Source organism: Anabas testudineus, chromosome 14 (genome assembly GCF_900324465.2).
Source record: "Anabas testudineus chromosome 14, fAnaTes1.2, whole genome shotgun sequence".
Classification (NCBI taxonomy): domain Eukaryota; kingdom Metazoa; phylum Chordata; class Actinopteri; order Anabantiformes; family Anabantidae; genus Anabas; species Anabas testudineus.
In genome coordinates, this window is record NC_046623.1 from 17,192,915 (window position 1) to 17,212,566 (window position 19,652).

General features: G+C 36.5%; 1 long non-coding RNA gene across 1 annotated transcript; it reads left to right on the forward strand.

Moving 5' to 3' along the window:
- Window positions 1-7,701: 7,701 nt before the first annotated feature.
- LOC113170822 lies at window positions 7,702-11,050 on the forward strand. The gene is made up of 4 exons (XR_003299666.1): window positions 7,702-7,761; window positions 7,884-7,952; window positions 10,610-10,768; window positions 10,922-11,050. It is a non-coding gene; the product is annotated as an uncharacterized LOC113170822 (long non-coding RNA).
- Window positions 11,051-19,652: the final 8,602 nt, after the last annotated feature.

Sequence of the window (19,652 nt, forward strand, 5' to 3'; positions counted from 1 at the left end):
AGATCATACAGGACTCGGAGGTCCTTTGTTTACTCTACATCGTCCAACTGGCCTCCATCCAGTCACAGGGAAATCTTTGCTACAGTTTCTTCTGTTTTTCAGACATATGCAACACATCTCTACCCCCACAAGTTTGTTTAAATAAAAGTGGAGATAAAAACCAAACAGATGGCTCATATTTTAGAGACATATTTGCTCTCACCAAAACCTGGCTCTGAAAGTAAATTCAACTGAAAGTGATAATAGATCGAAGCAAAGCATGGATTCTGACACAACAGAATTGATTCCTTGACAGAGACTTTACTCATTTAACAGTTCGTTTTTCAGTTCAATACAAAATTAGAAAAAAAAACAAATATATTGAACTAATGAAATGTCTGTGAAGAGTCTCAGTTTTCCAGGAGAGGTGGTCTGGAAGTTGACTCATGAGCCACTGGACTTCTGTCTTGTTAGTACAGAGAAGAAAAAGTGGTACGAGACGAGTGGAAGAGACGTCGTACATGTTCAAGTGGAACACCCACTCAGCAGAGGTACAAACACAGTCTGTCTCCAGTTTTTGAATTCATCCATTTTTCATCCAATACAAGGAAAATGAAAACCACTTCACACATCCACCAGGAAGGCAACAGTCAATGACCTGTTTTAATAGGGGTGTAGGGGAGGTGAGACGTTTTGTCCTTAACGAAAAAGCTAAAATAATTCAACACTGCTCAACATTTCCAGTAAGATATTCACCTCTGCAGTAGTTTACCAACAGGTGCTCTTTCTCCACAAACTCCACAGGTTTACTGGGAATTTGAACAGTGGTTCAAAAAAAATACTAGACCACATTGAACTCTGCACCCTTCCAGTGAGTTAGAAATAAGAAACCCAGCCAGCGTTCATAAATTAAGACATTAAGACAAAGTTTGAGAGATGGGGTTAGAAATAGGATAGACCGGTGAAGCTAAACCAATCACAATCATCCAACTGAAGCAGTAGGATGTAAACAGATGCCACCACTTTAAAGTCATATCCTGTATTGTTTCTGTCCTTTCTCTTTCATCCCACACACTGAACATTCTCCTTTTTGCTTCCTGTGCTTCTCCTCATTTCTCCCTTTAATGACTCAACTGAATCACACACATTCCCACACACTTTTCTTTACATCCCCCCTCTCCACCCTTTCAAGAAGCAGCTACATGTTTCTGCAGATGCCATAGTGACTGCATGAAAAGTTCCACAGGTGGAACAAGTGGGCATTATAAGACAAACACTTGAACAAACAAGTGCCACTTCCCACTTCCATTTGTGCCATTCGTCCTTCCAAGCATGAAAAAGGCCATTCATTTCCCTAAACAGCTCAGTCCGGACCTCATCAACAAGACAGAGTGTAGATACAATGTGGGCTAAATACAGAGCAAGGAGTCATAACTCTAGTAAAGACACAGAAAGAGGTGGGTCCAGCCTGTGTGTTGGAGTTATTTGTATTTCTGGTTTTGGCCATGTAGCTTGAATAACAACCACACAATAAGGATTAAATCGTAAAACTTAGTTTTATTTCAAATTACTCTATAACCATCACATATAAATGTTTTTCTTCATGAACATTTTTTGATTTGTGTGTTAATTAATTTTTATTACCATGTGCTGATGGAAGCTTTGCCAGTGCAGGTGCAGACTATAGCATCAGAACACAAATAATATGAATTATATAGAAGTTGCTTATCAGAATCATCCTTAAATAATGTGCATGTCATATATGTATGTTTTTTCTCATAATGAAACACCAGAACACTGTTGCTGACATCCTTAAAAACTGACACTGCACTTGAAGTCCTGTTTCCAATAGGCCTATGTAAATGCATATTAGTTATTTTTACTAAAGTAGAAGAAACAGGTGACACCATGAGATCATCTGGCTAGATTCTTAGACTCTACTTATCTTTAAACTTAATTCAGATGGTACTTTATTGATTATCATTGCAATAATTATATTGCAATTATTATGGCAATTAATGATGGGTAACTATTTGCTATTAGCTTAAACGATGGTTAGATGTCAGTGCTTTACTCATAGACCATGCTTTCTGTTTTGTATAATTAACTTTATTTCTACAGAAAGGATTTACACCAGAAGGACGAGGTTGTGCAAAATATGTCCATAAAACCTGATAAAAACATGGTTTTCAAAGTTACTAACCACAATGTGAACAGTTCATAAAATGAAGTATGCTGGGAACATCAAAACTGTCCGCTCACACACACTCAGTGTACAATAAACCACCCCTGCGTAAATGACAGGGATTGCGTAATTATAGTTGTGTTAATATGACATAATGTTTAATCCACAGATGTGTGGGGGTTTTCTGCAGACCAAGTGGATGAAACCATGCAGTTACAAGAGCAAACATGAGCTCATCTCCACATTCAGGTTTATGATTCAAATTTGAAGCTCAACATTTGATTAATGTGCATTCAACAGTGAAGATTTCATCTTCTGCTTTTAATTCACCACATTAAATTGAAATTTACAGCTGGGAAACTCTATTAACCTACTTGGAGTAAAAAATAGATCAGGCTCACTGCTCCACGAAGGCCCAGAGTGTGTCACATAGTTGACTAGACATGAAGGAGTGAATTAAATTAGCATTAACATGGTTTCTCATGATGTTAGACTCTAAAGTAAATACGAGATAACATATTTTCTTTGACCCTCTGTATTAACTTTGGGTAAAGAGCCACAGCTTTTATAAATGAAATGGTAAACTCTAAATACTTTCCACCTAGGATTTTGTTGCCATTATAAACCCTGCCCTGAGGAGCTGGCAGTCACCCAGCCAACAGAATTTCATTAATATCGATTAGTTTCAGGGCAGAGGGTTATTGTTACCTCATCAAAATGTTATTTCAGAGGCCATCCCACCCCACCAAGAAAAATATCTTCGAGGAAGCACAACTGTTGAAACTTGATTTTAATGCTGTTTTGTGTTTCTCTGGTGAAAACACTCAAAAGTACTGATGGTTTCAATGTTGAAATCAGGCCCAAAGGGGATTCCTAATGAGGAGAAATGACTTTAAATGTCGAACTGTTGGCCAAAACTAGGTTTCGATAAAGACCAAGATTAGGAGGAATTCAACAGGTTGCACATGAACATACAGTTTATAGGGATTCTACAGTATAACTTCATCTTCTATATATGTGAAATATCAATGAAAATCACCCACACACAAAATCAATCACTGTAGAAGATTTGTTGTTAAAATCAACAACAAAAAACACTCAAAAAACAACTTGTGCCTATAAAAAGTTCTCACCCCACTTGGACGTTTTCATCTTTGATTCTTAATAACACTGAATCATGGTTGGTATGTCAAAGTGACAATCAGTTGGTTGGCCAAAAGCTACACAGTGAAGACAAACAAAGACCCCGTGAAAAGACTATTAAGTCAGAGGATGGATGAAATAAAATTTTCAAGTGAAGCAAAATTACACAGGTACATGTCCAGAGCAGGTCTCAAAAATGTGAGTGATGAGTTACAAGCAACTGCAGCTGAGAAGGAATAGATGTGTATACAGCAAGTGCTTCCTGCTTTATGGGTGAGTGCCACATAGAAAATAGCTCATATCAACTCCAGAAGGCATATGAGAGACTGAAGTCAGCTGGAAGAACGTTCTATTGTCTAATGGAACCAAAATTAAGCTTTTTGGCCACCAGACTAGACGTAAATCAAACATCAACACACACACGTTTATGATGAGGTCCAGACCTGACAAGAAACCACGAGCTAAGATTTGTTTTCCAGCAAGAATTAGCATTAATGGATCTGTTTTCACTTTGACATGAATGAGTGTTTCAAGCCAAATTCAACTCACAGAAAGATTAAAGGTGTAAACTACCAATGGGGGTGAATTATTTTTGTGCACACTGTGTATCAGTGGGAAATTCTACAATAGCTTCAACTGTGTGGACATATTATAACAATATGCTACTATTTTCATATTTAGACAATACAGACAGCTGGTCAAACTCTTGGCTGCAATTGTAGATGATCTGTGGTTCAGATGCACCAAATCACTCTGTTCTTGATTGATGCACAGAAAGTTTCTGTGCGTTCCTGACTTTCTCCCAAATGTTGATACATTGGTCATATACAGAACTTTAGAATACCAACAGTAAGATGGCAGAAATTTGATTTATTGGACTAATTTAAGGAATTCAATGAAGTACTATACATTAAACCAGTTACACAGTTTTACAACATATTGCAGGTACATAAAGAATAAAAAACTCAATGTGCCTGACAAAAAGTTCATCTCTCTACTCTCCTCATACACACTCATGTACACAGAAAACCTCCCTGCATTTTCACAAACTGAATCAAGTTTGGCACTGAGTTTGTAAGAGGCCTCTGTTCATAAGTTTATGTGAGGCCAAGTCACAATTTCCTTTGTGGTTGTTGCAGGGGCTACAGTTAACCCAGAATTACTACCCTTGTTCAAAAGTGTTTTTAGTTTAATTGCTGCAAAAAGAACAAAGACAAATTCTCCACTAAGTTTGATTAAGATATATTACTGATGTGCTTAATTGAAACAAGAAAAAACTAAAATAACTCGGCCAAAATGATTACAACTCAGTGAATAAAGTAAATAGTGTAACCTTCCTGACTCACAGCTGACAAATTGTTCCAGCTCATCCAAATTGTTCAAGGTTCCCTGTGCCTGAAGCAGCAAAGCAAGCCCACAGCATTATGTTCCCACCACCATGTTGATTGAATGCTTTGAACTTAGCTTCGCCTGGCTGGCCACAGAGAACAAGCCCCACAGAAACCCACTGAACCTTGTTTGGGTTTTGAGAATTATTCAATATTCTCTTGTCGATGCTTGTAGCTATAAAATGTGACATAAATTGAATTTAAACTTTCAAAAGGAGGCTGTAGAAAAAAAAAGGTTTAAACTTTACTTATTTAGTAGTTCACATCAAGCCTCAGAGAATTTTATATGCAGTAGATCAACAATCGCTAAGACAACAAATAATGTTGAGACTGTCTGAAACACATTGTTCCATTTACTGGGAATTAGTGTGTAACTTGTACACCATCGTTTTTCATCCACAATCATCGAGTCAACCTTTGGACAGGAAAGTGAAAACAGTTCTCTATGTTGGTTTGGGAATCGAAAAGCAAATTTGCACAGCCAAAACCAAACAATCAGAACAACAACTTGAAACCTATAATGGGGCGGAAAAATGCTTCACATACCCCAAAATTGATGCTAAAATTCCTTAAAATAAGCCAAGTATGGTGGTTGGCCTTATTAAACATCAAGTGAGCATTTTGTTTGCTAAAAATAGATAACATAGTAATGAAAAAGCTCTATTATTGACTGTGGCTGCTGGAACCAACACAGTGGTACATCCAAAACATTGATTTTGCTGTCATCCAGACATGCCCATGTAACATTGCCTTTAATTATTAGTTTATCATGAACAACATACATACATGACAAAACATCCGGGAACCACAGCTCACATAAATACAAGTGGGCTGGTTTTGGAAATGTGTTAATCTTGCGCTTTAATCGGACTGACACTAGTTTCCTACTTTACAACATGAAGATCTTGTAAATCTGGTGCAGTTACATCACTCCTCACTGTGGTTTAATTGCTGAGTCAGGTCTGCACAATGTCCCATCACACATCTGACACAGCAGCTTGGTACAGAAGTTAGACAGATGCAAGCCAGTAAACCGCCTGCCCACCAAATGAGAACACTTATTTGCTTGGCATTTCCATGGTTTCCTCTGAACAGAGGCTTCACATGGGTGTGTGTATGGTTTTGTGTGTGTGTGACTGAGAAATTGAATGTACAAAAATATATTTTTCACAAGTTTAAAATTCTGGGCATGCACATAAATCAGTATTGTATATTATTATGTATTTATTCAGGCATGTACTGTATATGTAGATGCACTTCTAAAGCTTGTACAGACAATCTCATTTGGTTTACTGAGCTGCATAATGTCTCATTCCTCTCGTGCACCGCAAGACCATCGGGACTTGAAATCATTCTCTGGCTTGTTACTCTAAAATCCCAATGACACTTTCCGGCAGATTCCATTTGTGCATCAAAGAGATTCCCTTTTCAGATTACAGTGGAGCTATTGTAGTCTGCACTGACATGAATGCTTACTTGATCATTTTATTCAGGCTGGATAATGACCATGAAGAGTTATAATGAGCGGCAAAGCTTTGAGGCTCGTTAAAGATATATGAAAATGTATAATATAAAACAGTGAATTTAACTAACTCATTTCAGTATTTCTTATATTCAAGGGCTGTGGTATCTCCAAGGCTGTTATCATTAATATTAAAGTTAACATTCAGGCATTTCCCTCTTCTAAGTGCCTCTTAGCTGGGTGTGTCAGGGTGTTTACCTACTTTGCTGATTAAGGAACCTTTAGTGGGAGATAAGACCTTTCATTGTCTGAGTGACCCTGAGAGTCTGACTGAAAACAGTTGGCTACTGCTTGCTACAAAAGTGAATAATGCCACATTATTAAAACTGTTCACAGCCCTTGACCTTCTTTATCTTACTTCCAGCTGAGAAGAAATTAACAGCTACTCTGTCCCAAGTGGATTGCACGAGGTAGGGCTGGAAGAGGTTTGGCTTGTTTTGATTGGTGGGGAAGTTTCCGATAAGAAAGACAAATGGTATGAGGAAATTTTTTGCCATAACCTTGGCTGAAGTACACATTGCTGGAAGAAACATGATGGTGCTGACCAACTGCTGCAACTTCACCTTTGATGTCAGTAATGTGCTATAGGCCAATTAAAAGGCAGCAATTGTTGAGAGGTTAAAAAGGAGGATGTCTGTGAGATGTTACACATTTTACTTTAATGGCTGTAAAGTACAATGCGTCCAGTAGCAGACTTGAGCAACAACCACAGCAACAGCTAAGAGAATCTAACAACCAGCTCATTAACCACTGTCAGGGAAGTTGATAGGAACATGACCAAAAACATATGAATAGGTTGATTTAAAAATGCCCACTGGTGACTTATTTCTCTAGATATCTGTGTTAAATTACCAACAGTAGCAACAGTAATTCCCTGACATCTCCCATTCTGTCAGTGCTTCTGTGTCTGGACTGTCATGTAACCCCTCACCTCTCCTCCAGGGGCAGCTCCCGGGAGGAGAGGTGAGGGTTCACGCAACCTTTGCTGTGAACCTCACATCATAGCTTTTGCATACTTTAAATGGAGTTTGGTTGAATGACCAGATGAAATCCTAAAGTGTAATGACCCTTTAAACAAACTTGGCAACCATCTTGACAACCATAGAAACTGCCTAGCAACCACTGGGAACCATCAAACAAACCACCGTTTTTATCCTGGCAACCACTTGTTTCTGGCTCCAAGCAACAAGTCTTCATTAAAGCCTTCATTTAAAGTTTAACAGGAAATGCAAGTTAGCTCCAGATACTATACATGAAGTAATGCAGTTAAACCCAGCCCTATACACAACAATGGTGTTTATTCCATCTAAAGCCTTCAGGAACCTGTGAAACTTCACTGCTGCTATTTATGGAGTTCTTCAGCATCCAAAGGCAATTTATAAAAAAGAAATAAATGTTTATTATAATTATTAAAGGTTGTTGTATTTTTAATATTATTGTAAATTATTTTTAGTTTTAAGTTGAAAGTTGCGTTTGGATACGACGGGTAAAATGAACTCTCGCGAGATTTTGAGGCAACGCGATTCTACTTGACCTGTTTGAGAGTGTGCTTACTCTAAACGTCACTTATATTGTGGTTATTTTTGATTATTCTGAATTAACTAGTTTATTCGTGACAAAGTTTAAGAGAATGTTTGAGTTACACGAAGGCTCTTTGTCTCAGCAGCTGCTCTTGTAACCTGTCAGGACATGCTAACGCTAGCTGACAGACGTTGGTGCGCTCACCCAACTTCCGGTAAGACATGTAACGTTAGCTAACTGGATTAATAACAATAATAACATTTGACAACTTAAATTAAAATTGTTATTCTGTATGTTAGATAACGTTATTTGTTTCTATAAAAGTAATAACATTGATATTTATGCAACTAAATTGCCTGTTTCAAAACTACTTAATGTTAGCAGTTAGCTAGCGTTAGTTAGCTAATTAGCACAGGTATTATTAATTAACGTTAGCGTTACATGGTTAAACTCATTAATGTGTACGATTCATGTCTGAAAAGGGCCCTTTATGTCACAAGGAAATGTAAGGTGCTACAGCCCAGGAAATTAATAAAGCAACCACAATTTACAAGAGTAGTGGATTTTATCCAAAGTGATTTACAAGTGTTGGATGTAGGTACAGGTCAGGAGCAACTTGGGGTCGAGTGGTTCAGTCACTGACCTGCAACTAATGGATGACCTACTGTGCCTCTTATGTATCGGACTGTCTTACTGCACAAAGGGGACAATACTGTTCTCTTCCCGTACCCAGTGAACGTGGGCAGCACATTAATGCAGGGATTACATTCCACTCTCTCCTCTGGCTTTCTGCCAGGCCTGTACAGTAAAACCCTGGGCCTGAAACAGAATAAAGGCTGCAGCTGTGGAAGCAGCAGGCAGTCAGACAAAAGTAAATGGAGTCATTCTCTAAATCAAGGCCAACTCATTGGATGGCTGCAGTTGGAACCCAATTACTCCCAGGCCACATGTCTCAAAGCAGGTCGGTCAGGCAGAAGGGGGAAGCCTTCCTTTTCTCTCCTGCAGTCACCCCATAAAAACACAAAGTGGGAGAGAGAGAGGGTGGCAAGGAGGTAAAGAAAGGAAAATCAGTGTTATTCCTTCTGACCCAAGTGTAAAGTCAGTTTTAAATGTTGTGGTTGTGGGGATATATATTGTAGTATGGTGCTTATGGAAGGACAGTTGGAGCGCTGAGGATTTTAATATACAAGGGGAATCCCCACTTGAAAATACACAGCAGTAGATGTGCAATATGATGAGGGTGAGATGATGGGATATGAAATTACAGACTCAGCATAGATGGAGGCAGCCCCAGAGGAGTAGAAGGATGTGGTTTGTCCTACAGTGTATAGTAAGGAGTAATTAATTATGTGAGACTGAGCAGTTGATTGCAGTTAAGAATCATCACCCATTGCACTGTGGTAAAACCTCCCTCATCTTCCCCTCTAATCCTCAGTTACTCCTTACTGCTGACGAGTTAGTTTCCTGCTTGCAGCAATGAAAATTGGGTTTCCTGACAGCACAAATATCGTGAGTTACTCATTGTTAGTTACTCACAAATAACTAACTGGTTGAGTTATTTGACACTAGGTCAGTTGAATTTAGGATGAAATATGCTCTGCAACATAAAGAAATGTACATCTGGTCGCCTCTCATGGCCTTTGGCTCCATCGTGTGGTTTATGAGGATTACTACATACTGGCAGTACTCAGACTTCAAACTCTGGCACAGAGAGACTTCTTTTTCACTTTGCATCAGTTTTGAACCTTGATTTTTATCAACTGAGCTAAATACTCATATTACTACAGATGGAAAATAATGGGTAGCAGTCTGCTTTATAGTCAGCATGCATACATGGCCATTTTATTAACTACAATGTAATACAATCAAAATGGCACTTATACAGTAGGAATGTAATTCATTCTTCTTTTGCAAGGTTGTAGTTTCTCAGTTTTTGTTGAAATTGTCAGAATTGATTATTTTCTGAAAAGAGTGCATTATATTGTGAGGTGTTTCTAATGGCCAACCATTTACATAAATTAGGGGGCCATTTTGATGATATTTCCTATCTATCAGGTGAATTTGCTCCACGCTGTAAACCCAACCAAATGATGACAAGGGTGTGTATATATAATATAATATAATATATAATATAATATAATATAAATAAAAAGGGCTGAGAGAAGACATAGAAAAGATGTGGAAGATGAAGGCACAAGTGGTACCCGTGGTAATAGGAACACTGGGGGCTGTAACTCCCAAACTGGGAGAGTGGCTCCAGCAGATCCCAGGAACAACATCTGAGATTTCTGTCTAGAAGAGTGCAGTCCTAGGAACAGCTCAGATAATGTGCAGGGCCCTCAAGCTCGCAGGCCTCTGGTAGAGGAACCGAGCTTGTACTGTAGGAATAAGAATGGGGAATAAGAGTGGGGAATTTTTAATATAGGAAACACCTAAGATTATTGAGCCTTCTGAATTGTTACTTTACGGGGTCTTACATTTAGAGGTGTTAACACGCTTGTGAGATGTTTGTCTCCTTCAAAACATTACTGATGAATGAACCGTCATGTGCTTTTTCTAGTTTTGCACATTTAAAAAATTATTTGCTCTCAAAATACAGTTTCTGCAGCTGTGCTACAGGAAAAAGCAACTGGATACACTGGGGTTAACTCGACAAATAACTGACCACATTTTTCTGCTGCCTTCATCCAACCAGTTGCTCATGGTAGCCGTGCTTTGTCTCTCCGATTCTGCAGCATAGCGTTATGTCTGAATGCGTACACGTTTAAAGAAAGTCAAATGCAAAAGTAATCATTAACCTATTGAATACAATGCATGACAACTGTACTTGACTTTTAATCTTGTCATAAATGGTGTTTATCCTCCACTAAGGCAACTGCAGTATCTGCTCTCACAATAAAACGTCACTAGAATTCACACCTCTTTTCCTCTAACGCCTGATGCCGCCTTGGCCCTTTCACAAAGATGATGGCGTGAACTCACCTCACCTCTGACACTACCTCTCGAGACGGCTTAAAGGGCACCGTCTTGGTACCTTTTTTTTTTTTTTTTTTTTTTTTTTTACACAACGTATTGGCGCTGTAAAGCCGCCTTGAAGAGGCAGTGTAAAGGGCCTTAAGTGTGCATGTTATTTATATACAAACAGCGTGTGGTAGATTTACTGTATTCTCTTTTTTGTTGCAGGAAACTAGAAGGAAAGGCTCGATGTGTGAGAGCTTGTGATAAAACCACAGCTGCTTCTGTACTCGGGTTCGGTTTCAACCATATTAACGAGAAATGTTGTGTGATGTGTGAATTTGAATAAATTAAAAGTATGTATAAATCCATCTTGAAGCACCGATCGTGTGTTGCTGCATTATAAAAAAGAAGCTGACCACTTAGCTTATTCTGTACTTGACTGTAGTTAAGGTGAAGAGTAACAAAGATGAATTGCACTGTGTTAAACCTCCCTCATATTATGGCTAAGTAGAAATTACAGCATCAATTCTGATTATTTGTTATGCCTTTGGCCCCACCCTGCCTATGGTCGATGAAGTTTACTACACTACTTTCAACTAAACTTCAAGCCCCCTGGTACTGACTGCTTTTCCAGTTACTACTTGAGATTTCAAATGTTGGCCATGTGCTTTCATTGTTAAATCACTTGCCATTTACAAACCCATTTACAGGTGAAGCTTTCCTCTTTCAATTTCAATTCCCTGTTGTTTGGTTATGTTAAAATGTTTTTTGTTTTTCACGCAGCCATTTCCTACCAGTTACAAGTATAGGTTTGGCTGAGTTTTTCAGCAGAACATTGTGTATTAAACAGCATTCTCATTTGAAACATGGTATCAGAAGTACATGAAATTGTCAAAGTAAAATTGCAGAGGTGCTTTAGCATCAAATTATGGGAAGTGCAGCACATGGAATACATGAAAATACTTAGTGGAACCTGAAACTTTGTTCACTAGAAAAAGATTTTATCAGAACACAGCACACCAGTTAGCAAATGTACTGGTAAAGGAATATAGCTTTATTAATGAAGGTTTTACAATTCCATGCCACATAGTTTTTAAAGAAGACCAGGTGTAAATAAAATTATGGTGAAGGTCGTCTAGTGTATTAACAAATTGCTGTTCCGGGGGGGAGGGGAAGGGCTTTTTTACATTTTCCACAGTATCGCAGTAATTCCACTGATTATTGTACATCGTTGGTTATATTGCAAACAGAACTGACACAGCCACAGCCACAGGCACAGTGATTTTGGAAAGCCTTAGTTTGATGTGTAAACATTAAGTTACATTTTTCCTTGCACGCTTCACTGTAACTTCAGAGTAGACGACCTCAGCATTACCTGAAATAAGTAAAGACAGACACAAATATAACTGACATCCATAATTTAATAACTAACTAGAGGACCTCAAATTCTAATCACAATTATTGTCAGCAAGGTCAGTATCAACGTCACCATTTATCATGTAAATGGGATGGCAGCACTTGAATTATTAAGTAGCTTTCTTCAGTTGTTAGAAGTCAAAGTCCTGATTGAAAATAAAATTTGTTTAATCATGAAACAAGTTATTACATTCTGTCCTAAAACAGATTAGTAACCTAACTTGATCAAAGTAGATGATTACAATGTCCACTTTACATAATTAATACTAATTAATACTTTACATAATTAATTTAATTGAGATAGAAGATAGATGAAGAGGGGGAATTGAGAGAATGTGTTTTTCTTACCTTCTTGTGTAGTTGTGTGTCTTGTTTCCTTATTGAAATGTTTGATACCAAGACGCAGAACAAAAAGGAGGAGCAGAGTGGCAAAAATTGCTACCAGAGTCCAAAGTATGTGTTGGGAAATTGAACCTAGAGAACACAGAAATTGAGATTATATAACTATAAGGAACTACTGAGATTTTTCTGCCCCATACATTTGGAAAAGGGGTTTTCTTTCTTCTTATTTAAGAAATTGGACAAACCATGAAATCCCAGTGCTAAGATAAAAAATTGAGATCTAAATAATAAAATAAATAAAAAAATTAATTTAACAATCTCTTCAAATTTGTCACCTTCACAGCTTTTAAGGTGGATAACTGCTTCTTGTCTGCTGACATTGTTTTGAACATGACACACGAAGTTTCCTGTGAGCTGACCATGTAAGTTGATGGAAATGTTTGAAAATGTGGGTTTGCGGTATTTGTCTGCAATCCCAGCTTTGGTCTGTATCAATAAATTATTGTCCAAAGTCAAAATGAAGTCTACTCCATCTCCCTCAGAGGAGCAGCTGACGTTCATTTTCTCTGATGACAAACATATCTGTGACACAGCTGGTTGGGACACTGGAACTGAAGGACAAATATCTAGTTACATATACTGTACACAAAGTACCAAATGCAACATGACATTCAATGGAAGATCTGCAAACTGTCATCTATATCCTCTATATATTCCATTTAAAACCTGTTGCTGTTGAGGTAAAAAACACTCTCAGTTTTAAAAGCTTTTTGTCAAACTAAATTTGGCAAACTCATGCATTTAATTGTTGTTAAAATGTTTTCACAGTTTTCTGCAGTGGAGAAAGTAGGTAGCTCACCATGTCCCACTAGCATTTGTACAAGTAGTAAGTTAAATTATATAAAATAATAGTGAACTCTTATCTTGAATAACCAGATTATAAATTAATAAAATAAAAATAAAATTACACAATAAAAATATAAAAAATAGTAGTAGTAATTTGGCAAATGTACAATATTAATTTATCAAACTGTACAGGTTTTAAAAGGCAAAACTGCAAATACAGTTCTTTTTTTGGGGGGGGTACTTACCTTGTATTTCTACATGAACTTTAATTTCACGCACTAAAAGACCATCTGTTAAGCTGTGTGTTACCAGTTTGTAATCTCCAGAGTCGTTCTTTGTTGCCTTATTTAGCCTAAATGTTCCATTTGTGAAGAAGACGGTGTTGATACTATGTTTGGTATTCATTTGGGTTGTTTTGTTTTTGGATAGCTTTAAGATGGGGACATTATTCTTTTGCAAAATCGTCTGTTCTTTTGTATTAGTGGGAAGGTAAAAAATCAGCGGCTCCCCAAGTGCCCCGAGGCACTGCTGATCCTCAGAAGATTCAGATACATTGCATTCAAAAGCCCCTGATGGAAACAAAGAAAATAATAGAAAATACTCATCAAAATATATAAAAATACATTGTAACCGTAACTTCAGTAAAATGGAAAATATATTTAAACAGTTCTACAATTAACTATTATATCCCTTGGTCTACTAATGGACTCATAAAATGTATAATCTATGTAATAACTATGTTAATGAATGTTGAGTGATTTATTAGAATTTATCAGAACATACAGTTTGTAATTGGTACATTACCTTTTGCCAGAGCTGCTGTTGCCAAAGTTGTGATGATCACGCAGAAGACGATCATTTTCTGTTGTAACATTCACTTTATTGTTAAAATGTGACGTCTTTCAAAGCAAAGGCAAAACATAAATCAATCAACACAATAATTTACAAGACTCATTTTAAGTCACATTAATTTCTCACTTCCTTTAGAATAGAATATCTGTCTCTGTCTGTCTCTATTAACTGACTCTTGGTTTTTCAACTGACAGCTGGGTGGTGTATTTCCGGTTCTCTTGTTTTGTCTCTTGTGGAGATAATTGAGGAAGCGGTTATTTGCACTCTATTGGGTACTACTGAAGCTCCAAACTAATTTATATTGACCTATACTAATTTTGAATTATTGTGATTTTTTTGTAAACAAAAACAGGTGAAATCAAATAGAAATATTTAATCTTAACTTTCAACCTTTGGCTTTTTTTTATTGCAGAAAGTGAGTCTGTGTTGTTTGATTTGACTGGTTAAAGTATGAGGTTGGAGAAAGGAATCGGAAATGGTGTCTTGAAGTCAGCCTTTTAATTTGGTTCATTAGTTTCTTAGTCTTATCTTATCACCTCTAAAGATTTTATGTTTACTAGCAAATACACCACACCAATGTCATTGGTATACAAGGAAAGATGCCCGACAGGAAGAGTAACTTGGAACACTTTAATTAAACAGTATATTCATCCAGTGTTTAAAAGTACCTAAAAAGATTAATCCATTATCTCATTGAATATCAACAGCGCCATACTTAACAGAAACCGTTATTCTGAAACGCTTTTTCCTAAATCTCTGTGTCAGATTATACTTTAACCTATATTGTGTATATTACTTTGTTCACCATATTTGCATACAGAAAGTTGTTGCTAGCATTGTAGGAGGAAACAACACCTTAAATATGATAAGATCATGAGTTTCTAGCAGAAACCATAGCTTTTTTTCTGCCCCAGTCTCTGTTTCAGCTGTTGTGACAGACCACTGTGTAATTGCAAAGAATGCATAAAATATAAAGAGGAGAGAGATGGTCATGGTAACTTGAAAAGTTTGATAATCAAGTAAGAATTAGTCAGCGTGATGGCAACATAAGGAACCTTTGTTACCACCTCAAATAAAAACACTCAGTATGCTGAGAGTCAAACTGTGAGTGCATGAGCTACAGCTACACATCCAGTAGCTACAAGGCTAAAACTAACAAAAACTATATGTTCAGTAGCAACATTTTGTTACACATGTTGATTTGTGCCTGTTGAAAACCGCTGTTATTTTACTTTTAATGTTCTGCCACAGGGCAGGCCAGTGTCTGTTTCACTGCAAAGAGAGAATACACGATCAAAGAAAACTGAGACCAAGAAAGACGGAAATCGACATGTGGTTATGCTATGGTAAACGGAAATTTCAACACAGTGAAGACTAAAAATAATCAAGCTTTCAGCTTACCCATGAACTGTAGCTTGACATTTATACAAGTTATTTCTGCAGGTCTCTTTATCTGCCTTGGACTTTGTTGACTCGTTTGAAACTCCCTAAAGAGAGACTCACCTCAGCTCTGTGGTGAAACCTAGCAGATATAATGCACTAAATTGTACTAAAATAACAAGAAACCGCACAAGATAACATACAGATACATTTAAGAAGATAAAAGTTGCACAGTAGTTTGTAAAACTTTTTTTCTTCAGCTAATTAGTATAGATGTTTAATAATGTGTTCATGTGAAAAACAATAATATGAGGTTTATTTTGTTAGTGCAGTACCTTATTTAAACTAGTAACACAGCATTTAAGGAAAAAGTCCTGGATTTAATATTGGAGAATATGAAGCACTACAAATACCCCAGTAACACTAACACTACATATTCAACTGTATAGTGTGGTCGACTAGTTAATAGAACCAGTGTTTGCCATTTTGAATTAATGGCAAACATTGGCCAGCCGATGCAATAACAAATTTCTGCAGACACATCCACAGCCTGCACTAAGCATTTCAGTCATTTACAACTGAAAATTACTGTGTACAAATATAATAAGTTATCTGGGTGCAATAGTGCAAATGACACATTAAGATCCATTTTATTAGCACTTGGAAAGAGCAATGAGTGAGATAATCAGATCTGAAAACACAGTTGCAGTATTTGTGCCAAAGCCTCTCTTCTGTGTCTGTGGGTGGAGCTCACCACCTCCACACAGAGCAGAGCAGTGCCCACAGCTGCATTTACAAGACATATGAAAGACAATAACACATAACTCTCCTCATTAATAATACAGAGTAGATAAACAAAATAGAAAAGGCAGTTTATAACGTAATAATCATAGTAAGAAGCTTAGTACATACATAATCTATAGCAGTAAAATAACAGGTAAGAAGCAAGTGTATGAATACAATAAAGGGGGGGGGGGGAAACACTTTTTTATACTAAGTGTAAAATGGTGCCACAAAAACGAAGATTAGAAAAGCACCGTTTATACTGCAATAGTATGGTGATATACTTCAGATACAAATGTTATGCCAATCAATTCACTTTGACAGTGATTAGGTATTAATTCAACTGTACATTTTAGCAGTGTAATGGTACCACACACTGCTTTTTGTTGTTTCAGGTAACTAAGGTCTGCAAACTCTTGTAATTTCATCCCATTAAACAGTAAGATGCACTGCCTATTGCCAGAATTAGATACTAAAGAAAAGCACATTAAAGGATATAGTATGTTATTAACTGTGATGTATTCATTAATCATAAATCATTAACATCCATAGTATCAGCTATGCTTGAGAACCTTCATGAGAATAGTCATGTTTTTAAAATTTCCTAATTCAGTGATTATCTGAACATCCACAGGTACATTCATAACAGGAAATTGTAATAGTTTTCTTTATTTGTCAAATTGAACATGAATAAAAGCTTTATGGAGACAGTGTCAGACTTAAAACATGTTGAAAACATCAGGTTTTATAAGAAACAGTGAAGTTATAGGACTAAGCCTATATTAATGTTAAAAGATAACATTTTAAACTTTTTCACTTATTTTTTCACAATTTAGTCAAATTGTGTGTGAAAACGTGACTGGCAGAACCCCTATTAGTTGAGAATTGTATACATCACTTCTGAGTAGAAAGTTTCATCTTCAGTGTTATCTGAAAGAAGAAAAAACAGACAATTGAAATCTATTAAAGACAGAGATTATCCATCACATTTAATGTTTTGTGGTTAAGATTTGTCAAATTAGTCCTAATGTCTCTGATTCTACCACTGATATCAAAGTACATTTGCAAAACGATTTTTAGGTCAAGCACATTGTACATGTTTTTCATCATCATTTCAATATAAAAGCAAAAGGTTTGCCCGATGATTCAAAAGGTTGGTGCAGCGTGTGATTTGGAAGAATGCTATGTTCTTACCTTGAGTCACTGTTACAGGTCCTGATTTCTTATCTAAATATTTGATACAGAGAAACAGAACCACATTGAGAAGCAGAGTGGAGACACTTGCTATTACAGCCACAGTCACAAGAGGGGGGTGAGCAATGGAACCTACAAAAAACATAAACTCAAATTAGATATTGACATTATGTAGTTTTGTCATTAAAACCAACTGAAATCACAACTGAAAGACGTTTTTCTTAATTAATAAATAAATGTTAAAAAACATGAACTAGCAGTGAAGATACAGTGTTATACCATCTAAGGAATGAAAATTGAACTACAGATTTTCTTTAAATCTATTACCTTTACAGCTTGTAAGGTTGAAAGCTGCTTCTTCTGTGCTGCCATTGTTTTGAACATGACACCTCAAGTTTCCTGTGAGCTGACCATGTAACCGGATGGTAACATCTGAAACCTTGGGTGTGTCATGTTTATCTGTACTCCCGGCTCTGGTCTGTATCAACATGTTGTTGTCCAAACTCAAAATGAACTCTACTTTCTCTCCTTCACAGGAGCAGCTGACCTCCATTTGTTCTGGTGACAAACACAACTGGGACACAGCTGGTTGTGATACTGGAGCTGGAGGATAAACAGGTAGTTAAAAATAAAGGCAGAACAAAATGCAACATTTACATTTACATTTATGACAAGACCGGCAAATTACCGTCAGTATAGATCTATTTCAGTTCCCATTTCTTTAACTACAACTTGTACAGCACACATATTAACTGATGTTGAATGATTTTAAAGATTTGACATTTATGATCTTACCTAGTATTTCTAGATGGAAGTTGATTGTGTACACTAATTTACCATCATGGTCATAAGTTTGCAGCTGGTAATCTCCAGAGTCTCTCTTTGTCACTGTACTGAGCTTAAATGTTCCATTTGTGAAGAATGTAGAGCGGTTACTGTATTCTTTACTTATTTGTGCTACTGTGTTATTGGTTATCATTACAATAATAACATTATTTTTCAACTGTGTCTTTCCTTTTGTGATATTGGGCAGGTAAAAAATAATCTTTTTCCCAAGTGCTCCAAAACACTGCTGAAGTCCAGTGGGTTCAGATAAATTGCATTCTGAAGGTCCTGATAGTAAGGAAAAGAAAATGGATTGTAATTTCCATTTGAATGAGAGGGAAAATCTATATTTATATATATACACATATATGATATATATGATTTAATCATATTGTTGCTCACATTGTCTTTTTAAAGGAGTATAATCATTCAGGAAAATGTTAAATAATAACTAGTTTTTTGACTGTTACTACAAATTTGTATTACCTTTTTCCAGAGCAGCTGTTTGCAGAGCTATGAGTACAACGCAGAAGAAAATCATTTTCCGTTGGAACATAGTCAAATTTTTATTATGGTCAATTCTTCCTTTTCTATAGTAAAATAAAATCAACAAATTAATAGTTATTTGCTTATATTGGTGTTATACTGTTGTCTGTTCTACAAAAGAAACTTGAAATAATACTACTACTAACGATAATAATTACACATAGACAATATAGATACCATAATCTATATTCAATGTTAAGAATAGCATCATACATTTTATTAGAAGATAGATTTAGGGATACAAATTTATATATTTTAGTAAATGTCAATATCTAATAAAATACAACACCTTTTCAGCACATTTTAAAGCAATTAGTAGATTGAAATTTCAAACTATCACTCACCGAGTTACAATAGGATGTCTTCTCTGTGGCTTTTTGACTGGCCTGTGAATTTTCCACTGACAGCATCGCAGTATATGTCTTGTCTTTTTATCTTGCTGTGTGGAGAGAATCGAGGAAGTGGTTATTTGCACGTCAACTACGTTATAATGAAGTACTAAACTAATTTGTATTTAATTTACTTCATTTTGTTAAAGTTAATAAGCTTCAGAAATTGAGATGAAAACACATTAAATAAAATATGGTTTATCAAACTCACAACTTGCAAAGTGGAGCAGTGGCAGTTTTTAATGAGCTCTTATGTAGATGGCACCTACACTTAAAACTGATTGATTTTCTCGAGTTGTAGTTACAACCTGCGTAGGAAATGACATCTAAGATGGTCTAATTTAAAAGATTATTGGGTGGTGGTGTTTTTATATTCGTGGAGT